General features: G+C 39.9%; 1 long non-coding RNA gene across 1 annotated transcript; it reads right to left on the reverse strand.

Moving 5' to 3' along the window:
• Positions 1-863: 863 nt before the first annotated feature.
• LOC309615722 lies at positions 864-22,012 on the reverse strand. Its single transcript, XR_014237019.1, has 3 exons — positions 5,441-22,012; positions 1,772-5,108; positions 864-1,368 (listed from the first exon to the last, which is right to left on the reverse strand). It is a non-coding gene; the product is annotated as an uncharacterized lncRNA (long non-coding RNA).
• Positions 22,013-22,241: the final 229 nt, after the last annotated feature.

Here is a 22,241-nt window from a genome sequence, read left to right on the forward strand (position 1 = left end):
TTTTTTAAAAATGGAAAATAAGGAAATAATTATTAAGAAAACATTTATTAAGGAAAAACAAATATTTTAAGTAAAAAAAAAAAAAAAAAAATGGACGGACCGAACCCTAGGACAAATGGTGAAAGCACAGCTATACAGACAAAATCTCACCCAGAAGCATACACATATACACTCACAGAAAAAGGAAAAGGGGAAAAATTAATATATTCTGCTCCCAAAGTCCACCTCCTGAATTTGGGATGATTCGTTGTCTATTCAGGTATTCAACAGATGCAGGTACATCAAGTTGTTTGTGGAGCTTTCATCCGCTGCTTCTGAGGCTGCTGGGAGAGATTTCCCTTTCTCTTCTTTGTTCGTACAGCTCGCAGGGTTCAGCTTTGGATTTGGACCCGCCTCTGCATGTAGGTTGCCTGAGGGCGTCTGTTCCCTGCCCAGACAGGACGGGGTTAAAGGATAAGCTGCTTCGGGGGCTCTGGCTCTCTCAGGCCAGAGGGAGGGAGGGGTACGGATGCGGGGTGAACCTGCGGCGGCAGAGGCCTGTGTGACGTTGCACCAGCCGGAGGCGCGCCGTGTGTTCTCCCGGGGAAGTTGTCCCCGGATCACGGGACCCTGGCAGTGGCAGGCTGCACAGGCTCCCAGGAGGGGAGGTGTGGATAGTGACCTGTGCTTGCACACAGGCTTCTTGGTGGCGGCAGCAGCAGCCTTAGCATCTCATGCCCGTTTCTGGGGTCTGCGCTTTTAGCCGCGGCTCGCGCCTTTCTCTGGAGGGCGGCGTTCTGAATCCCCTCTCCTTGCGTGACGCGAAACAAAGAGGCAAGAAGAAGTCTCTTGCCTCTTCGGCCACCGCAGACTTTTTCCCGGACTCCTTCCCGGCTAGCTGTGGTGCGCTAACCCCTTCAGGCTGTGTTCATGCCGCCAACCCCAGTCCTCTCCCTGCGATCCGACCGAAGCCCGAGCCTCAGCTCCCAGCCCCGCCCGCCCCGGCGGGGGAGCAGACAAGCCTCTTGGGCTGGTGAGTGCTGGTCGGCACCGATCCTCTGTGTGGGAATCTCTCCGCTTTGCCCTGCGCACCTCTGTGGCTGCGCTCTCCTCCGTGGCTCTGAAGCTTCCTCCCTAGAGAAGTAGTTTTAAACGGTTGCTTTGTTTTTTTTTTGGAGGTTATCACCATTATTGTAATTTATTTTTTAAAATTTTAATTTTATATTGGATTATAGTTGAATAATGTTGTGTTAGTTTCAGGTGTACAGCAAAGTAATTTATTTATACATATACATATATCTATTCTTTTTCAGATTTTTTTCCCATATAGGTTATTATAGAGTGTTGAGTAGAGTTCCTGGTGCCATGCAGTAGGTCCTTTTTGATTACCTATTTTCTTTTTTTTTTTTTTTTTTTTTTTTTAAATCTGCATTTTTTTATAGCTACTTTTATTTTATTTTTTTTTTTTATTTTATTTTATTTTTTTTATTTTATTTTTTTGGCTGTGCTGGGTCTTCGGTTCATGCGAGGGCTTTCTCTAGTTGTGGCAAGTGGGGGCCACTCTTCATCGCGGTGCGGGGACCGCTCTTCATTGCGGTGCATGGGCCTTTCACTATCGCGGCCCCTCCCGTTGCGGGGCACAGGCTCCAGACGCGCAGGCTCAGTAGTTGTGGCTCACGGGCCCAGCTGCTCCGTGGCATGTGGGATCTTCCCAGACCAGGGCTCGAATCCGTGTCCCCTGCATTAGCAGGCAGATTCTCAACCACTGCGCCACCAGGGAAGCCCTGATTACCTATTTTCTATATAGTCGTGTGTATATGTTAATCCCAACCTCCTAATTTATCCCTCCCCCACCTTTCCCCTTTGGTAACCATAAGTTTGTTTTCTAAGCCTGTGAGTCATTTCTGTTTTGTAAATATGTTAATTTGTATTCTTTTTTTAGATTCCACATATAAGTGATATCATATGATATTTGTCTTTCTCTGTCTGACTTACTTAATATGATAATCTCTAGATCCTAAGGTCCATTGACAGATGAATGGATAAAGAAGTTGTGGTATATATATATAATGGAATATTACTCAGCCATAAAAAATAATGAAATAATGTCATTTGCAGCAAATAGGATGGATCTACAGATAAACGGTTGCTTTTTAACTTATGATGATGCACCTTGGTTAGATGACAACCTACCTGTGTAAATGGGAGTAGTAGGCAGGAATGGTGGTTCTCAACCTCCAGGGTTAGTATCACTCAGGGAGCTTTGAAAACACCTATGATTGGAACCCATCTGATCCAGTTAGTCTGGGGTGGGGAAGAGCATATATTTTCATGATTTTTTTTTCTTATAGGGATATTCCCAAAGTAGAAGACTCTTGTTAATAACAACAACAACAACAGCAAAAACCAACTTTCCATCAGAACCACATATGGTGTTGAAGGACAATATAGTGGTCAATATTTTTTTCTGCTACCGATTTGTATTTATTCATTCATTTAATCAGAGATTGAATAACTCTTGGCATTTCTTATCAAATTCAAACTTGGAAATATGAGACCTGGATTGACCTGCACGTCGGGCAGTGGGGACTAAGAATGTGGAGGTGTGCTGTGTGGATACCAGACTCTAAAAAAGACAGTGGGAGCCAAGTCCTTTGACTCTCAGAAAATTGCTGGTAAAGTTATCGATCCTTCATCCTACATTCTGGCCTTCTCTTCCATTTATTACTCTTTTCAGTTTCTAGTTAGGTAGTGGCATGATTGTTTTGCGAGATTAGCAGATGTTTTTAAATGTCTCCTCCTCATGTCCCCTTTTCCTCTCCTTCATTACCCTATTGCCTCAGGGGAAAAGCAGAACAGGGACAGGACGACAACAAAAAGCCATACACAGGTTTAGGTTCCTCAAAACCAGCCCCTTCAAGGAGATTGTTCTTGTTAACCAAGAATTCCAAGAAAGGAGACCTGGTTGAAATAAAAATGCGTTTATTTGGGGGTGGTTAGGACTGCAGCCTGGGAGACACAGATTAAAGAAGCACTTGAATTGTGTTCTGCCAGACGACAAAATGGGAGAGGCTTATAAAGGCAAAAAACTGCAGGGTTACATAATTTGTCAAGAATTAGGATTGCAGCCCATAAGGGGTAAGGGCGCTTGTCAGGCAAAGGTTGGTTGAGGTTCAAAATGATTATGTAGTTGCAAAGGGGGAGAACTCTGAAACTACAGGGGTGCAGCTAGCAGCTGCTAGCAGATTTTGTTTTGAAAACAGGTGGTGGTGTCCTTGAGTTTGATACAGTTCAGAGAAAATTCAAGGGCTCAGTGGGGCAGGGATGTGTCTGAGACCAGATGCTCAATGGCTGCCCAGTTTTGTATGCCCGGACTATGATTACTCCATTATAATTTCCACTTGCTATCATTCTGATAGAGAGAATACCTTCCAGTTTATGGAATTCCTCCAGGTGGAATGAAGGGGAATGAAGAGGAAAGAGGGGCAGTGAGAACAGAGACCTCAGTGTGCCCAGAAGACAGGGACCTGGGCTTTGCTTGCAAGAAGAGTGGTGGGAAGGCAGGACAACACAAGAAGGGTGCATGAGACCTAGGGGCAAAGATGATTAAGCCCACTTTCTTCATGGTGACACCCAAAATGGAAAAGCCCAGTGAAGGGCTGGCTGTGGGGCCCATCTAAGAGGAATGGGATCGACAGCTCATCAGATATTCCCATGTCTCTAGGCAACAGAATTGCTTAGAGCTGAAGGGACCACTGGGACATGGTCATCTCTGCAGGGATTGTGTAGGCTGATGGCAGAGCCCCAGGATGGAGGATGGCAGTCGGTGGATACTCGTAAAGACAAGTGGCATAAGATCAGATAGAATAGGATACTCAAATATAAATTAAGCTGCACTCTAAGATCTTTGGAGACAAACACTCTTATGGGATCTCCTTTTGATAGAAGTAAAAGATAAAAAGAACTCATGTCATATAGTTTGATAAGTAAACATTGCCATATACAGTGTGTATGGCAGTCAGAATTCTACGGATACTAAATGGACTCCCATTTAGAACAAGTCCTCCCTGTGCTCAGAGAATTCTGTTGCTTTGAAATGAAAGGCAAACAGGTAGAGAAGCAGACCTGTAAGAGATAATTCCATTTGCAAGAGAAGGCGTCTAAGCTATTTTCATGCCAAAGTGTAAAGGACTTTTCACTTTATTCATCACTTCATTAATCTAATTTCAAAAGGGAAAGCCTGCACTGAAAACAGAGGTTATTCACATTTCAAGCAAACTCCTTAGGCATAATGAGTGGGCAAAGCACTCAACTGTTAGACTTGGTTGCTTTTCTACCAGCTGGAGATGAATACAATGAAGGTCATGCTATTTAATCTTACATGAGGAGAGATGTATATAGTTGGGTTTGGAGAAGGAATTATTTTGCAGAATGGCAAATAATAGATCTGTTATGCACTGTGGATCAGGGTAGAGTTTAGAATAACATGAGCAGTTCAATGATATCTATTTCCATCTTGTTTTACTCCACAGAATGACTGTCTGCATGAAAAATTCCACAGTAACCATGAGAAAGAGGTAGAGTCATATATACCAAAAACCATTCTGCCACATAACGGATGGGTTTGGAAAGACTGGAAATACTTCCACCCCAGGAATTTCCAGGACATCTGGTAAGTCAACAACATTATCACAAACATTATGGACAATCATGTAAGTTCTTGCAACAATGTATTCATTTTCCAAATGTTCCAGCTGAGAAAGCCACACAGAACATTCTCACCATCTAGCAGATGGCTAATGGGGAAGCCAATATTTTCTGTGGGAACCAAAGTTTCTTCTTCTAGCATTAGACATTTTCATCAGAGAGAACAAATAAACATTTGTTTTTCTATTCTATTCTCTAACATCCATAAAGAGAATGTATTTCAGACTATTAATTTAAAAAGTGCTTAAGAAAATGAGTTTTACCAGTTTGCAAGGCAGAAATAGAGACACAGATGTAGAGAACGAATGTGTGGACACCAAGGGGGTAAAGCGGGGGGTGGTGGTGGTGGTGGTGGGATGAATTGGGAGATTGGGATTGATATGTATACACTGTTGTGTATAAAATAGATAACTAATAAGAACCTGTGGTATGGGCTTCCCTGGTGGCGCAGTGGTTGAGAATCTGCCTGCTAGTGCAGGGGACACGAGTTCGAGCCCTGGTCTGGGAGAATCCCACATGCCGCGGAGCGTCTGGGCCCGTGAGCCACAGCTGCTGAGCCTGCGCGTCTGGAGCCTGTGCCCCGCAACGGGAGGGGCCGCGATGGTGAGAGGCCCGCGCACCGCGATGAAGAGTGGCCCCCGCTTGCCGCAACTGGAGAAAGCCCTCGCACGAAGCGAAGACCCAACACAGCTAAAAATAAATAAATAAATAAATAAATAAAGTAGCTATTAAAAAACAAAACAAACAAAAGAACCTGTGGTATAAAAAATAATAATAAAATTCAAAAAAGAAAAAGAGAATACAGAACTAAGAGGTTTTTAGATCCAGAAATGTTGGTGGTGGGGACAAGGGCTGCTGCTTTCTTATCTAGCCGTAGATGGAGGTGTTAGGAAAAACTTGAACCTTTGTGTATTATTATTATGGTTATTATGGTTAATTTGTGGGGAAAAAAAAAGAACTTTAAAGTGTGTGGGTGGAAATGAGTTTTCTCCTGGCTACCTCAGATTTACAACTGATTTGTAGGATGCAGAGATTATGAATAGGATTTTATTTTTATAAGATGAAGCAAAATGAACAAGTCATAATTGCCAAGTTTATTTTTAGGAAGAGCTGGAAGAAGTGGCAAACAAAAGGTAAAACATGTTGTTTGAATAACATTGAGTTAATACATCCACTTTCACACAGGCTACATTTACTGTTCCAGGAAAGTGGGTCAATGTGCCTTAAAATATTTTACCTTCACTTGTTATTATCAATCAATCATTCAAGTAAATATATAACATGTTATCATTTGTCACCCATATGTTAAAGGGTGGGAACTTATAAATGGATGGTTTCCTCTGCTTGTTTTTGTTTTGTTTTCTAAGCCCTTTGGTGGACTAAGTTGAAATTTCCATTTTTCCAGTAATGACTGCCTTTATGTCCCTTCTGTCTGACTAAAGCCCTTTCATTTTGTAATAAATTTTATGCTGCCATGCAAAAATACTGGCATGTGAAATTACACCTGTTTTTATAACAGGCTCGTTCACTCTTTCGATAAATATTAAAATTACTATATACCTACTATGTACGAGAATATATACTAGGCTCTGCTGGAGACACAAGAAACTTACATGGAAGTTAGTGGTACAAAGACATGCTTAATCTCAGTAATTATCAAAAACATTTGCCAGGGCTTCCCTGGTGGCGCAGTGGTTGAGAATCTGATTGCCAATGCAGGGGACACGGGTTCGAACCCTGGTCCGGGAAGATCCCACATGCCGCGGAGCAACTAGGCCCGTGAGCCACAATTGCTGAGCCTGCGCGTCTGGAGCCTGTGCTCTGCAACAAGAGAGGCCGCGATAGTGAGAGGCCTGCGCACTGCAATGAAGAGTGGCCCCCACTTGCCGCAACTAGAGAAAGCCCTCGCACAGAAACGAAGACCCAACACAGCCATAAATAAATAAATAAATAAAAACTAAAAAAAAAAACCAGCAAATAATTAAAAAAAAAAAATTACCTACCTCCTTTAAAGACGTGGGTATCCTAGCTGAAACACCCATTTGGTGGTTGTTAAGGGTGTGGTTTTCTCAAGGCCCATACAACTTGGAGTCTAAGATGTTGTTCAGGGGAGACTAGCGGATAAACATGTGCTCTTCCTGGAGTACAGTTTGGTTCAAGGATCAAGAGAACCCCAAACTTGTAAACAGCTCCTTAATCAGTGTGGTGGGTGAACAACGCCCCCTCTCCTTCCTCAAAGATGCCATGTCCTAATCCCCGTAACCTATGAATATGGCTTGACAAAAGAACTTGCATGTGACCAAGTTAAGGATCTTGAGATAGAAAGATTACCTGGATTATCTTGGGTGACTCCAATGAAATCACAAAGATCCTTTGAAAAGGAAAACGTGAGGGTCAGAATCTGTAAGGATGTGACACCAGAAGCAGAGATTGAAGTGATGTACTTTGAAAATGAAGGGTGCTGTCAACCAAGGAAGGCAGGCAGTATCTAGAAGTTGAAGAATGCAAGGAAAGGGCTTCTTCACTGCAGTCTCCAGAAAGGAACACAGCAGCCCAGCTGCCACCCTGATTTTAGCCCAGTGTGACTTGTGTCATATTTCTGACCTACAGAACTATAAGATAATAATTTGTGTTGTTATAAACCACTGTTTTTGGTAATTTGTTAGAGCTACAACAGGAAACTAATACAATCAGAAATTCATAAATAGGGCTTCCCTGGTGGCACAGTGGTTAAGAATCCGCCTGCCAATGCAGGGGACACGGGTTCGAGCTCTGGTCCAGGAAGATCCCACATGCCACGGAGCCACTAAGCCTGTGTGCCCCAACTACTAAGCCTGCGCTCTAGGGTCCATGAGCCACAGCTACTGAGCCCGCGCACCTAGAGCCCGAACTCTGCAACAAAAGAAGCCACCGCAATGAGAAACCTGCGCACCGCAATGAAGAGTAGCCCCCGCTTGCCGCAACTAGAGAAAGCCGCGCCCAGCAACAAAGACCCAATACAGCCAAAAATAAATAATAGATAAATTAATTAATTAAAAAAAGAAATTCATAAATGATTATTGTAAGTTCTTCTGGAAGGAAGATGTAAGCCCAAGTGTAAAAGAGCTGTGACATAGCAAGAATTCCTCATTTTTCTCAACTCTGGCAGGGTCATACCCACACAGACCAGCTTCAGCTTTACTCAAGAGGAACCCAGGGGCAGCAGGAAACCTGGGTAAAGTGTTCTTCTGCTCTTTACCGCCACCCTGTTTTGATGACATATTTAAGATCATTTAAGTGAGAGAGTAGCCTTGACATATACACACTACCAAATGTAAAATAGATAGCTAGTGGGAAGCAGCCACATAACACAGGGAGATCAGCTCCATGCTTTGTGACCATCTAGAGGGGTGGGATAGGGAGGGTGGGAGGGAGGCGCAAGAGGGAGAGGATACGGAGATATAAGTATACATATAGCCGATTCACTTTGTTATACAGCAGAAACTAACACAACATTGTAAAGCAATTATACTCCAGTAAAGATGTTAAAAAAAAAATCAAAGTGGAGAACTATGATTCACGTATCAAAAAGAGATAGCCATTGTGGATGTGGCTTCAGATACTTCCTGTATCACTAAAAACTTGAATTTCCTGAACTGTATCAAACCCAAGGACACCACCGGCTGTTTTCAAAATATCTGCTAGCAGCTGCTGGCTGCAACCTTGTAGTCTCAAAGTTCCCTCCCTTCACAGCTATGTAATCTTTTTGAATCCCAACTAATTCTTGCTTAACAGCACCCTTACTTCTTGGTAGCTCCAGTCCTAATTCTCAACTGCAATGTAGCCTTGCAGTTTTTTGCCTTTATAAACTCTGCCCCCCCAACCCACCCACCATTTTGTCATCCAGTGGAACAATTCAAGTGCTTCTTGAAGCTGTGTCTCTGCGCTACAGTCCTAACAAACCCTAAACACATTTTTTTTTTTTTTTGGCCCCCATCCAGGTCTCCATTCTTGGAATTCTTGGTTAACACTTTGCTCAGATCAATATCTTTTCTAAATAGGTTGTGAACCTACAGGAGATAAGCATGTATGGTCTCCTCTTGCCCACTTGTAGACACACATAAAATGATGCAAAAATAATTGTTGGAAAGGCTCAGTTGAGCATGAGTAGGAAGCTCACTTCTGATTATAACAGGACTTATTTCTATGTCAAATATGCCATCCTGGATGGGTGGAGTTTCCATGTTATTGCTGAAAATGTACTGATACCTCCCTCTGGAATAATTCAACTTTTTCATCAACCTTGCAACCACTAAGGCTTGAATCCTAAAACCATTTATGACTCCTCTCTTTACTTTTCCATCCCCTCAAATATTCATTGTCTGGTTCACGCATTCCTAAGAGAAATACCTCCCTTTGCATTGCTAAGATTTTCAGTAAGGTCTGATTCTCAACTCCTTATGCTTGGTTGATTGCAGTCAGAGTATTTCAACCGCTCCTTAATCCTGTGACTGAAGAAACTTTTCATATCACCTCTTTGGCTATATTGATTATTTTCAATACAAGTCCATGGACCAGTCACTGGATGGCTGGGCTGTAATTACCCAGGAAATTTATTACAAAGCAGGCATCATGCCTGGAGGTTCTGAGTGAACACAGAACTCTTTAGGTATCGGTGCATTTCTAGCAATAACATGGTGCCTCCTTTTAAAGACAGGCAACTCAAATCAATGCAGTTTGGGATACAAAAGCCCTCAGAATTAATATAAACAGTTACCAATGGTGAGTGTTTACTATCTGCCAGGCACTCTCTTAAATGATTTACCTGTATTCTTTCACTTAGTTTTCATGACAACCCATGAAGTTGATAGTAAATTTCCCCATTTTTACCAAGGAGAGAACTCAGCCTCAGAGGAATGAAGTAACACATGGTAGAACACAAGACTCATAAGAGGCAAAGCTGAGATTTAAGCCCAGATTGTCTGACACCAGTGCCTACCTCCTGACCTCCATGTTTTACTGCCTTTAACATTTTTTTTTTAACTTCTGAAATATAGCATATACACAGAAAAATATTTAAAAATATATAGCTCCAGAAACTCTAGAAGCTTCCTGAGCAGGCGCCTATGATACTCTTCCCACCTCATTGCCTAGAAGTAACACTTTCTGATAATTGTGATGACCATTTTCTGACTCTTTTGCAATGTTATCTTCAATGATTATAACCCTCAGTGAGGCTGTCATTTTTTTTTACCCTTTATTCAAGGCCTTCCAAGGTAGAGGCTTTGCCCTCATTTCCTCTTTTTTCCTACTTTAGCCCTCTCCTATAACTTCCAGTCGATTTATATGACTCCCAACATGTTATATACATCACTTCTCCCTTTATATTTGTTCCAGCAAATCCCTTCCTCCAAGCCTCCTGTCCCCAAATTCACCCTTTTCCTATGGTCCGCCTACCTAGGTGGGGGGCTTTCTGATATGTTTGTCCCTTAGGGATTCCCCATCTCCCCTGAACTGTGCTAGTTCTTGTATCTATTCCACCCAATTTATACTTTCCTCACAGTGCTGTGTAATACTGTTCCTAATAAAATAAAGCCTTAATGTGTTTGTTACTATTAGTGATCTTTATTCATTATTAATTTATTCACTCAACACATTGCTATTAAACACATTGTGTGACAGATGTAGGTTCTGTATATATGGCAGATACAAAGTCCCTCCCCTCATGGAGCTTACATTCTGGAGTGGGAAGACAAATATTAAACAAGTAAGTAAATAAGATAATTTTAGTAAATAAAGAGATAAAATATCAAAGTGATAAATACTATGCTGGAAACAGGGTTGGGAGTGGTAAGGACAGTGGGGTACCATTTGAGTTGAGAACTTTTTTATCATCTGGGGTAATAAACTTCACATCAGAGAGCATGGCCAGTGCAAAGGCCCTAAGGCAGAAACAAATTTGGAGTGGAGAAGATGGGGAAAGAAAGCAGGAGGACAAGAAGTGTAGAAGTGGTTATGGGTAAATCATGTAGAGTCATTTAATTTTGAATGGTAACTAGTAATGGTAACTGGAACTTCTCTAGGTGGGAAACACAAGAGAGGAAAAAGACCCACAAAAACAAACCCAAAACAATTAAGAAACTGGTAATTGGAACATTCATATCAATACTTACCTTGAATGTAAACGGATTAAATGCTCCAACCAATAGACACAGACTGGCTGAATGGATACAAAAACAAAACCCATCGATATGCTGTCTACAGGAGACCCACTTCAGTCTTAGGAACACATACAGACTGAAAGTGAAGGGATGGAAAAAGATATTCCATGCAAATGAAAATCAAAAGAAAGCTGGAGTAGCAATACTTGTATCAGATAAAATAGACTTAAAATAAAGACTGTTACAAGAGACAAGGAGAGACACTACATAAAGATCAAGGGATCAGTCCAAGAAGAAAATATAACAATTATAAACATTTATGTACCCAACAAAGGAGCACCTCAATACGTAGGCAAATGCTAACAACAATAAAAGGGGAAATTGACAGTAACACAATAATAGTGGGGGACTTTAACACCCCACTTACACCAATGGACAGATCATCCAAACGGAAAATAAATAAGGAAACACAAGCTTTAAATTACACATTAGACCAGATAGATTTAATTGATGTTTATAGGACATTTCACTTGAAAGTGGCAGAATACACTTTCTTCTCAAGTGCACATGGAACATTCTTCAGGATAGATCATACCTTGGGCCACAAATTAAGCCTCAGAAAATTTAAGAAAACTGAAATCATATCAAGCATCTTTTCTGACCACAGTGCTATGAGATTGGAAATCAATTACAGGAAGAAAAACTGAAAAAAACCACAAATACATGGAGGCTAAACAGTGCACTCCTAGATAACCAAGAGATCACTGAAGAAATCAAAGAAGAAATTTAAAAAATACCTAGAAACAAATGACAACAAAAACACGATGACCCAAAACCTATGGGATGCAACAAAAGCAGTTCTAAAAAGGAATTTTATAGCAATTTAATCTCACCTCAAGAAACAAGAAAAATCTCAAATAAACAATCTAACCTTACACCTAAAGTAACTAGAGAAAGAACAAAGAAAACACAAAGTCAGTAGAAGGAAAGAAATCATAAAGATCAGAGCAGAAATAAATGAAATAGAAATGAAGAAAACAATAGCAAAGATCAGTAAAATTAAAACTTGGTTCTTTGAGAAGATAAACAAAATTGATAAACCTTTAGCCAGACTCATCAAAAAAAAAAGAGAAAGGACACAAATCAGTAAAATTAGAAATGAAAGAGGAGAAATTACAACTGACACCGCAGAAATACAAAGGATTATAAGAGACTATTACACACAACTCTATGGCATAAAATGGACAACCACGAAGAAATGGACAAATTCTTGGGAAGGTACAATTTACAAAGACTGAACCAGGAAGAATTAGAAAATATAAACAGAACTATCACAAGTAAAGAAATTGAAACTGTAATTAAAAATCTTCCAACAAACAAAAGTCTACGACCAGATGGCTTCACAGGGGAATTCTACCAAACATTTAGAGAAGAGCTAACATCGATCTTTCTCAAACTCTTCTGAAAAATTGCAGAGGGAGGAACTCTCCCAAATTCATTCTACGAGGCCACCATCACTCTGATACCAAAACAAGACAAAGATATCACAAAAAAGGAAAATTACAGACCAATATCACTGATGAACATAGATGCAAAAATTCTCAACAAAATACTAGCAAACAGAATCCAACAGCACATTGAAAGGATCATACACCATCATCAAGGGGGATTTATCCCAGAGATGCAAGGATTCTTCAATATATGCAAATAAATCAATGTGATACACCATATTAACATATTGAAGAATAAAAACCATATGATGATCCCCATAGATGCAGAAAAAGCTTTTGACAAAATTCAACACCCGTTTATGATAAAAATTCTCCAGAAAGTGGGCATAGAGGGAACCTACCTCAACATAATAAAGGTCATATATGACAAATCCACAGCAAACATCATTCTCAATGGTGAAAATCTGAAAGCATTTCCTCTAAGATCAGGAACAAGACAAGGTTGTCCACTCTCACCACTATTATTCAACATAGTTTTGGAAGTCTTAGCCAAGGCAATCAGAGAAGAAAAAGAAATAAAAGGAATACAAATTGGAAAAGAAGAAGTAAAACTGTCACTCTTTGCAGGTGACATGATACTATACATAGAGAATCCTAAAGATGCCACCAGAAAGCTACTAGAGCTAATCAATGAATTTGGTAAAGTTGCTGGATAAAAAATTAATGCCTAAAAATCTCTTTCATTCCTATACACTAGCAATGAAAGATCAGAAAGAGAAATTAAGGAAACAATCCCATTCACCACTACAACAAAAAGAATAAGATACCTAGGAATAAACCTACCAAAGGAGGTAAAAGAGCTGTACTCAGAAAACTATAAGACATTGATGAAAGAAATCAAAGCTGATAAACAGATGGAGAGATATACCATGTTCTTGGATTGGAAGAATCAACACTGTGAAAATGACTATACTACCAAAGCAATCTGCAGATTCAATGCAATCCCTATCAAATTACCAATGGCATTTTTTACAGAACTAGAATAAAAAAAATCTTAAAATTTATATGGAGACACAAAAGATCCCGAATAGCCAAAGCAATCTTGAGGGCAAAAAAACAGTGCTGTAGGAATCAGACTCCCTGACTTCAGACTATACTACAAAGCTACAGTAATCAAAACAATATGGTACTGGCACAAAAACAGAAATACAGATCAATGGAACAGGATAGAAAGCCCAGAGAGAAACCCATGCACATATGGTCACCTTATTTTTGATAAAGGAGCCAATATATACAATGGAGAAAAGACAGCCTCTTCAATAAGTGGTACTGGGAAAATTGGACAGCTACATGTAAAAGAATGAAATTAGAACACTCCCTTATACCATACACAAAAATAAACTCAAAATGGATTAAAGACCTAAACGTAAGGCCAGACACTGTAAAACTCTTAGAGGAAAACATAGGAAGAATACTCTTTTACATAAATCACAGCAAGATCCTTTTTGACCCACCTCCTAGAGAAATGGAAATAAAAACAAAAATAAACAAATGGGACCTAATGAAACTTACAAGCTTTTACACAGCAAAGGAAACCATAAACAAGATGAAAAGACAACCCTCAGAATGGGAGAAAATATTTGCAAATGAAGCAATGGACAAAGGATTAATTCCAAAATATACCAACAGCTCATGGAGCTCAATATCAAAAAAACAAACAACCCAACTAAAAAATGGGAGGAAGACTTAAATAGACATTTCTTCAAAGAAGATATACAGATTGCCAGGAAACACATGAAAGGATGCTCAACATCATTAATCATTAGAGAAATGAAAATCAAAATTACAGTGAGGTATCACCACACACCAGTCAGAAAGGCCATCATCAAAATACCTACAAACAATAAATGCTGGAGATGGTGTGGAGAAAAGGGAACCCTCTTGCACTGTTGGTGGGAATGTAAATTGATACAGCCACTATGGAGAACAGTATGGAGGTTCCTTAAAAACTAAAAATAGAACTCCCATATGGCCCAGCAATCCCACTACTGGGCATATACCCTGAGAAAACCATAATTCAAAAAGACACATGTACTCTAATGCTCATTGCAGCACTATTTACAATAGCCAGGACATGGAAGCAAGCTAAGTGTCCATCGACAGATGAATGGATAAAGAAGATGTGGTACACATATACAATGGAATATTATTCAGCCATAAAAAGGAACGAAACTGGGTCATTTGTAGAGATGTGGACGGACCTAGAGTCTGTCATACAGAGTGAAGTAAGCCAGAAAGAGAAAACAAATATTGTATATTAACACATACATGTGGAATCTAGAAAAATTGTACAGTTGAACCTATTTGTAGGGCAGGAATAGAGACGCAGATGTAGAGAACATCCTGTGGATCTGGGGGGAAAGGAGAGGGAGGGACAAATAGGGAGATTAGGTTTTACATGAATACCCTACCATGTGTAAAATAGATAGCTAGTGGGAACCTGCTGTATAGCACAGGGAGCTCAGCTCGGTGCTCTGTGATGACCTAGATGGGGGCAGGGGTCGTCAGGAGGGGATGGAATTCCAAGAGGGAGGGGATATAGGTATACATATAGCTGATTCACTTCATTGTACAGCAGAAACTAACACAAAATTGTAAAGCAATGTTACTCCAATAAAAAATAAAAATAAAAAATATTTAAAGGATGGAAGGGATGTGCTTTCATTTACTTATGAGCTCTTACCTCATCTTGTCTTTTTGCTTTTTATATACATGTTTTTCCCCCTAACTAGAGTGTTCAGTCTTTGTAGTTTGAAATGTTTACTCTTGATACTGTAAATATTGTTGCAAAACCGGTGTGGAGGTCCTTTCAGGGCTGTAATTATACTAACACTTTATTTCAGCTTTTAGCCATGTCCAAAACTTTTCTGAGAGTACGGAGGATACTCAAAAAACCCATTCACTTGGTAAAGTTTCAATTGGACAACTAACGTAGCTTTGTGTGGTTATTATATTGTCAACAAACATGACCCACCTTGCAGGCAACTTGAGGAGTGCCAAACTCCTTGTGAGTTGTTCCAGACCTAAAGTGTGCCTTTGTTCCGAGTCGGGGTAACTTGATGAGACTTGAATTTCAGCTGACCTTCCGTGCACTTCTCAAAGCAAGATGTGCAGAGCTAGGAAGAGGAACTGAAGTTTGTAATAAGCCCGGCTGACACAGCCATTGCTTTTCCACTTACATTTCTCAGGGACTTTGTGCAGTTCATCTCCATACAGTGTGTGCTTCTGAGAATTTGAAACAAGCAAAGCAACTGTCAAGAAGTGAAAATGAGCCCTAACCAAATTTATCAACGTATACAAAACCTGAGACAGGAACGTATAAGGTCCGGGGAGATCTTTTGATAATAAAGAGTTTTTTTTTTTTTTTGATAGCTGAGAGCATGCGTCTAGCACTGAATGTTCCATGTGATTGATACTCAGCTTGCTTTTTATGGTCTAAGTAAGCAACAATAGCGTCAGAATCGGAAAGAAAGGTCTGTAATTCTGTGAAACAAGGCAAGCCAGGAGCAAGGCATCTGGCTGTTGGCCTCAGGCAGGGTTTCTCAGGGCCTGAGAGAAGGGGCTCCGGTGCTAGCAGAGATTGGTTATTAGACAGCAGCCCCAAGGCACCGTTGCCTCGGAAGGAAGAAGTGATGCTCTGATCACTCTCCATTACTCCTCAGTGTTGCTAATGAACCAGATTTCCAAAAAAGGAGCGCTCCCTTTCAGTATATGCCATTTTATGCTCACCGAAACGACCTGAAATTGTACTTACAGATGGATTATAGTCAAATGGCTCAAGTGGCCGAGTAGCCAGTCACGTGGTCTTCATGCTGGAGAGGTTAATTAATGCCTGACTGCTCCTGGAAGAGTCCGAAAAACAGGGGTCAGAGATGCTTGAAAACAATTTTACTTAAACATGTTCCCCAGAGGTGGAGTTTTAGGAGGAAATAGTATAGTTTCAGTCACCTGGCACCTACCCTTCAATTTTAAAATCAACAGATGTATATTGGACTGCTACCATTTTCTGGCACGGTACCAGGCGCTAGGGATACGTGGTGAACAGGATAGAAAAGGACCCTGCCTTCATGGGGTGAGCATTCTAATGCAGGAGACAGAAATCACACACAAGACACACATTCAGTAAGAACATAGACACACACACACACAAAATGGATTGTAAAGTTGTCTTGAAGGCCCATGGAGGAAACAAAAAGGAGGCTGAGATTATACAAGAGGCAAATGCTCAAAAAAATAATGTTTAGGTAATGCGAAAAGGTCTCAATGAAGAAGTGACCTCTGTCTTGAGATCTAAAAGAAAAGAAGAATTTAGTCTTGAAAATACTGGAAGAGGGAAGGTGAAAGTCTCCTAAGCAAAGGTACAGCTAGATGTGTTTCAAGAATGGAAATACATCAGAAAATTCAGAGTGTGCAGGATGAGCAGGAAAGAGAGATAATGATGTACCCAGGGTCTAATCAGGCAGGGACTTCTTAGCCACGGGAAGATGTTTGGATTTATTCTAAATGCAATGTGAAGGCACTGAAAGCCTTTAAGTAGGGGAAGATGGACTCAGACTTGTGTTTTGCAAAGCATGAGTACTTTCTCTGCATTTTGAAATATACCAGGCATATTGAAACAGCTTGGAGTCTTGACAAAACCAATACGAATTTAAGTTCACACATTTCAAATTTTTCTTCCTCTCATACCATTCATTCTTATGTATTTATCAAGTGTCTATTTAGTATAGGATACATAGTAACTATGGACACACGGGGAAGATAGAAGTTTACTGTTTAGGGTGGAAGATCACACAACAAATGTAAAATCCTCACACTTGTGATGCATGCTCCCCCAGCCTGAAGTTCAGAGATTCTAGGAGTTCAAAGAGAAGCAGGTCCTTGAACCTGGGGGTCACAAGACCTGTCCTTGGGAACGTTGTTATACCTTTTCCCTACTCCCCCCACAGGATTCTAGGTGTTTCTGCATATTTTAATACTTAAGTGCATGGCTACAAAACCTCCATATAAGTAATGCAGAAGTTTGTATTTTACGTGTGTGTGTGGTTAAAGGCAGGTAGGTTCAGGGTAACAAAATTCAGATAATTGCATTAAGGGCCAGCCCTTATATTGCAGCTTGATCAAGTTAAAAGAGTGTAACAAACTCATGTTTAACTTCACCAATGACATTTAGAAATATTTTCACAGAACTGATCTCATCATGGGTCATAGAGAGATATAGGGGAATCAAAACTATCCACATTAAAAATGTTGAATTATGTAACAGTAAAGAGTGAAACTACTAGCAGATTTTAAAAGAAAATCTAGGAGAAACTGGGTCTTACTTAAGGGGATTTTAGGTGTTTTTTTTGATGACTTAAAATCTCTTTCTGTTACGTCAACTAGAAAACAGCTTTTTAAAAAGCTAATAGATGGGCTTCCTGCTACCATTGGGTAAAACATATGTGCCAAGAGGATAAAGACTTATTTTCACCTTCATTCTTATCTTGGCAAAGCAGTCCACTGACTATATCAGCCTTTGTCTGGCCAAGGTTTAGTGCTGCTGTAGTTGGCATTAAAGCCAGAAAAAGAGAGAGGGGCATGGGAGATACTTTAACTGCCAGAGGAATAAGCCATTATCTTCACCCTGTGAAAAATTGCCCGATTTTCTCTCTTGATAAAACTAGACATGAGTTTAAAAACATTACTTAGAAACATAAACCTCAAATACCTAAGTCCTTACTTCTCTTCCTTTATCTCTCAGCAGAGCCTTTGAGAATTGAAAGAAAAAATAAAAGGTAACTACTTGTAATGAAATGCACTTAAAGAGGGAAAAATGTAAGATTTCATTTTTGATGCACCATTGATAGAAGCATTATCTCTGGAGGGTTTATTCAATCAAGAGCCCGAGGTGCTGAAACAAGCAGTGATTAAGAGATGGGAAAAGGGTTTCGCCAAGGCATCAGAGCAAACCCTGCCGGCCAGGTCCTCTGTTGGCTGCCTTTGCTCTGGTCCTTTTAGGGCAGGCACTTCCGGGTGGACCACATGTCATTCTATCCGCCGAGGTGACCATTCCTTGAGTGTCCTCTAAGCTTGGTCTGAATACCTTGGCAGAGCTCTGATGCTCTCTTCTCCCAGTCCCCACCCCACGTTCCCAGCGTCATTCCCACCTCAAATCCATGACACACACCAACACTGTGTCCAGCCCAAACTCTCCAACACCCTGCAGACCTTCTTGTACATACCTCACTCTATACCTTTGTTCCCGATATTCTTATCACATTCAATGACCACTTTTGAATTTCACCGTTTTTTCATTAAATCTTCTCCATAACCCTAATCAAATCATTACAACCCATTTTCTGTTTCCATCCCCAGTTTTTGCACTTTCTCATTCCTCTCTTATTCTAGCTGTGTTTCTACCCTCCCTTCCCTTCAGACTCTAAGTTCTTTGAGAACAGGGAATTATTTCACCACTATGTCCTTTCAGAAACTATCACATCTAAAGGACATTTATTTATTGAGCATATTCTAATTGAATTGTTCTGGATGCCAGGGAAACAAATAGAACAAAACACATATAGACCCTGTCCTCACAGAATTTATATTCTGGAAGTAGGAGAATAACAGTAAACAGGAAACATAGACAAACAAAATAATTATAAATTGTGGTACATGCTATAAAGCAAACGAACAGGATGATGGGATAAGAGAGCAGGCCTCTCTGTATTGGTGACCTGGGGGATGTAAAGTGCCACCCTGGCCCGACTGACAGTGGGGCAAGCCTAACAGAGTGTTCTGAAGAGTAGAGTCAAAAAAATCTTGAGGCAGGCAAAAGCTTGACATATTCTAGGAATGGTTTGAAGTACTTTTGTGGTAAGGGGAAAGAGGTAAGAGGAAGAACTGGACAGGTAGGCAGGTGCCAGATCACTCAGGACCAGGAGTTGGGACTCTCTTTTAAATGTATTGGGAAGCCATTGGAGGGTTTTAAGTTAAGAATATGATATTTTATGATTAATATTTTTCAAAGATTATATATAATGTTTGTTGAATTAAACTATCTCTTGTAAGACCAGGGCTTATTTACTCTAACTGAATATTAATGGTCTTGGTTTTCTCACTTGAAGCATTTGCCGAGCCTTCACCAACTCAATGAGTAAGACTAGAAAACCATTTAAAATAAAAGAATACTTAATTCAAAATTTTCATGTTCATTGCCTTGGCCAGTTAGTCTTAATGGTCTCATTTCTAATAGTGTATGAAAAAGGTTTTGCTAAACAAACTTCTAGTATAAATAGAACACTGTGGGGTGGGGTGGTATGTGTTTGTGTGAATATGGTACACCCTTAGTTGAATTCCGAACAAATATTGAAAAATTAGTAAAAAAACTTGTCCTTGTAATTAAAATCACCTTTCACTTTATTTATCTCTGCATCTAGGATCGCTGCTCAGAGATTCAAGAAATCCTTTTATTGTTCTAAGCAGGAATCTGCACATGCCTGGAGGTGATTAATTCAACATTTTACCGACTTCTTCATGGTGTGAGGGATCTTTGCTGGCCTTTCTTCCAGTTAGAATGAATAAGTGAAGTGGTCCTGGGTTTCCACAGAGCAGTTAAAAAGAGGGGACAAGAAATGCGATGAGAATAACAACATTTCTACTCAAGTGGTGGAGAGGCTGAAGAGTAGGCTTTGTGTTTGAAGAGATTCAATTCTATTACTCTTAGAAAACTTTTCTGGTAATAATTCAACTTGGAATAAAGCCGCAAGTTTATATTGGTAGCCACCTATTTGTAGCTGAAAGACTAGAAATAATTCACGCAATGAAATCCTGCTATAAGGCAAACTGACATCAACCAAATGTTCATGATAGATCCACCTACTCTTCAGAAAGAGAATGGGGTCTGTGATGGTGAGAGTCTGGCCCGTTTCTAATTTTATTCTCTTATTGGCGCTCATCCTTCTTAGATTGGGGATAGAGTAAATGTTTCAATTAACTTAAACATATAACCACTCCAGGGTGGATTTCTAGGATCCAGGTCCTCTGGGAGAAAATGAACTGCTTAATTTAACAACTGTGATTGATAGTGAAATTTATCCTGCAGTGGGTAGTGGGAATTTCTAAAATTTTTGAAAATAATTTTTGGAATGATAATGACTGTAAGAGGTGAAATGATTATCTTTCTATTAATAGCCTTTAAGTATTTTATGAAGTAATCCAGTACAATTGACTTCTACCCAATCCCTGCTAGCATCGCTTTATTGGCAACGTTTCATCTGTGGGTTGTTGTTGAGACATTTTTATGGTTTAACCAGATGGGGTAAGATTTTACATAACTTAAAACATCTGCTCTCATTGCAGTCCAATATGATCATCTATTTATATAGTTGAATTATATTATCCATCTCCTTTTAAATGATCGTGAAAATGTTTTCAGATGGAAAGTTTACATGATAATTGCCAAAGACATTTTTAAATGAATGAATGAATGAATGAATGAATTAACATATTTCTTGGAGTATAATTGCTTTACAATGGTGTGTTAGTTTCTGCTATATAACACAGTGAATCAGTTATACATATACATATATCACCATATCTCCTCCCTCTTGCATTTCCCTCCCACCCTCCTTATCCCACCCCTCTAGGTGGTCACAAAGCACCGAGCTGATCTCCCTGTGCTATGTGGCTGCTTCCCACTAGCTATCTATTTTACATTTGGTAGTGTATATATATCAATGCTACTCTCTCACTTTGTCACAGCTTACCCTTCCCCCTCCCTGTGTCCTCAAGTCCATTCTTTACATCTGCGTCTTTATTCCTATCCTGCCCCTAAGTTCTTCATAACCATTTTTTTAGATTCCATATATATGTGTTAGCATACGGTATTTGTTTTTCTCTTTCTGACTTACTTCACTCTGTATGACAGACTCTAGGTCCATCCACCTCACTACAAATAACTCAATATCGTTTCTTTTTATGGCTGAGTAATATTCCATTGTATATATGTGCCACATCTTCTTTATCTATTCATCTGTCGATGGACACTTAGGTTGATTCCATGTCCTGGCTATTGTAAATAGAGCTGCAATGAACATTGTGGTACATGACTCTTTTTGAATTATGGTTTTCTCAGTGTATATGCCCAGTAGTGGGATTGTTAGGTCATATGGTAGTTCTATTTTTAGTTTCTTAAGGAACCTCCATACTGTTCTTCATAGTGGCTGTATCAATTTATATTCCTACCAACAGTGCAAGAGGGTTCCCTTTTCTCCACACCCTCTCCAGCATTTATTGTCTGTAGGTATTTTGATGGCCATTCTGACTGGTGTGTGGTGATACCTCACTGTAATTTTGATTTTCATTTCTCTAATGATTAGTGATGTTGATCATCCTTTCATGTGTTTGCTGGCAATCTGTATATCTTCTTTGTAGAAATGTCTATTTAGTTCTTCTGCCCATTTTTGGATTGCATTGTTTGTTTTTTTGGTATTGAGCTGCATGAGCTGCTTATAAATCTTGGAGATTAATCCTTTGTCAGTTGCTTCATTTGCAAATATTTTCTCCCATTCTGAGGGTTGGCTTTTGGTCTTGTTTATGGTTTCCTTTGCTGTGCAAAAGCTTTTAAGTTTCATTAGGTCCCATTTGTTTATTTGTGTTTTTATTTCCATTTCTCTAGGAGCTGGGTCAAAAAGGATCTTGTTGTGATTTACGTCATACAGTGTTCTGCCTATGTTTTCCTCTAAGAGTTTGATAGTGTCTGCCCTTACACTTAGGTCTTTAATCGATTTTTAGTTTATTTTTGTGTATGGTGTTAGGGAGTGTTCTAATTTCGTACTTTTACATGTACCTGTCCAGTTTTCCCAGCACCACTTATTGAAGAGGCTATCTTTTCTCCACTGTATATGCTTGCCTCCTTTATCAAGGA

This window comes from Balaenoptera borealis (genome assembly GCF_965194805.1).
Source record: "Balaenoptera borealis genome assembly, chromosome: 18".
Taxonomy (NCBI): domain Eukaryota; kingdom Metazoa; phylum Chordata; class Mammalia; order Artiodactyla; family Balaenopteridae; genus Balaenoptera; species Balaenoptera borealis.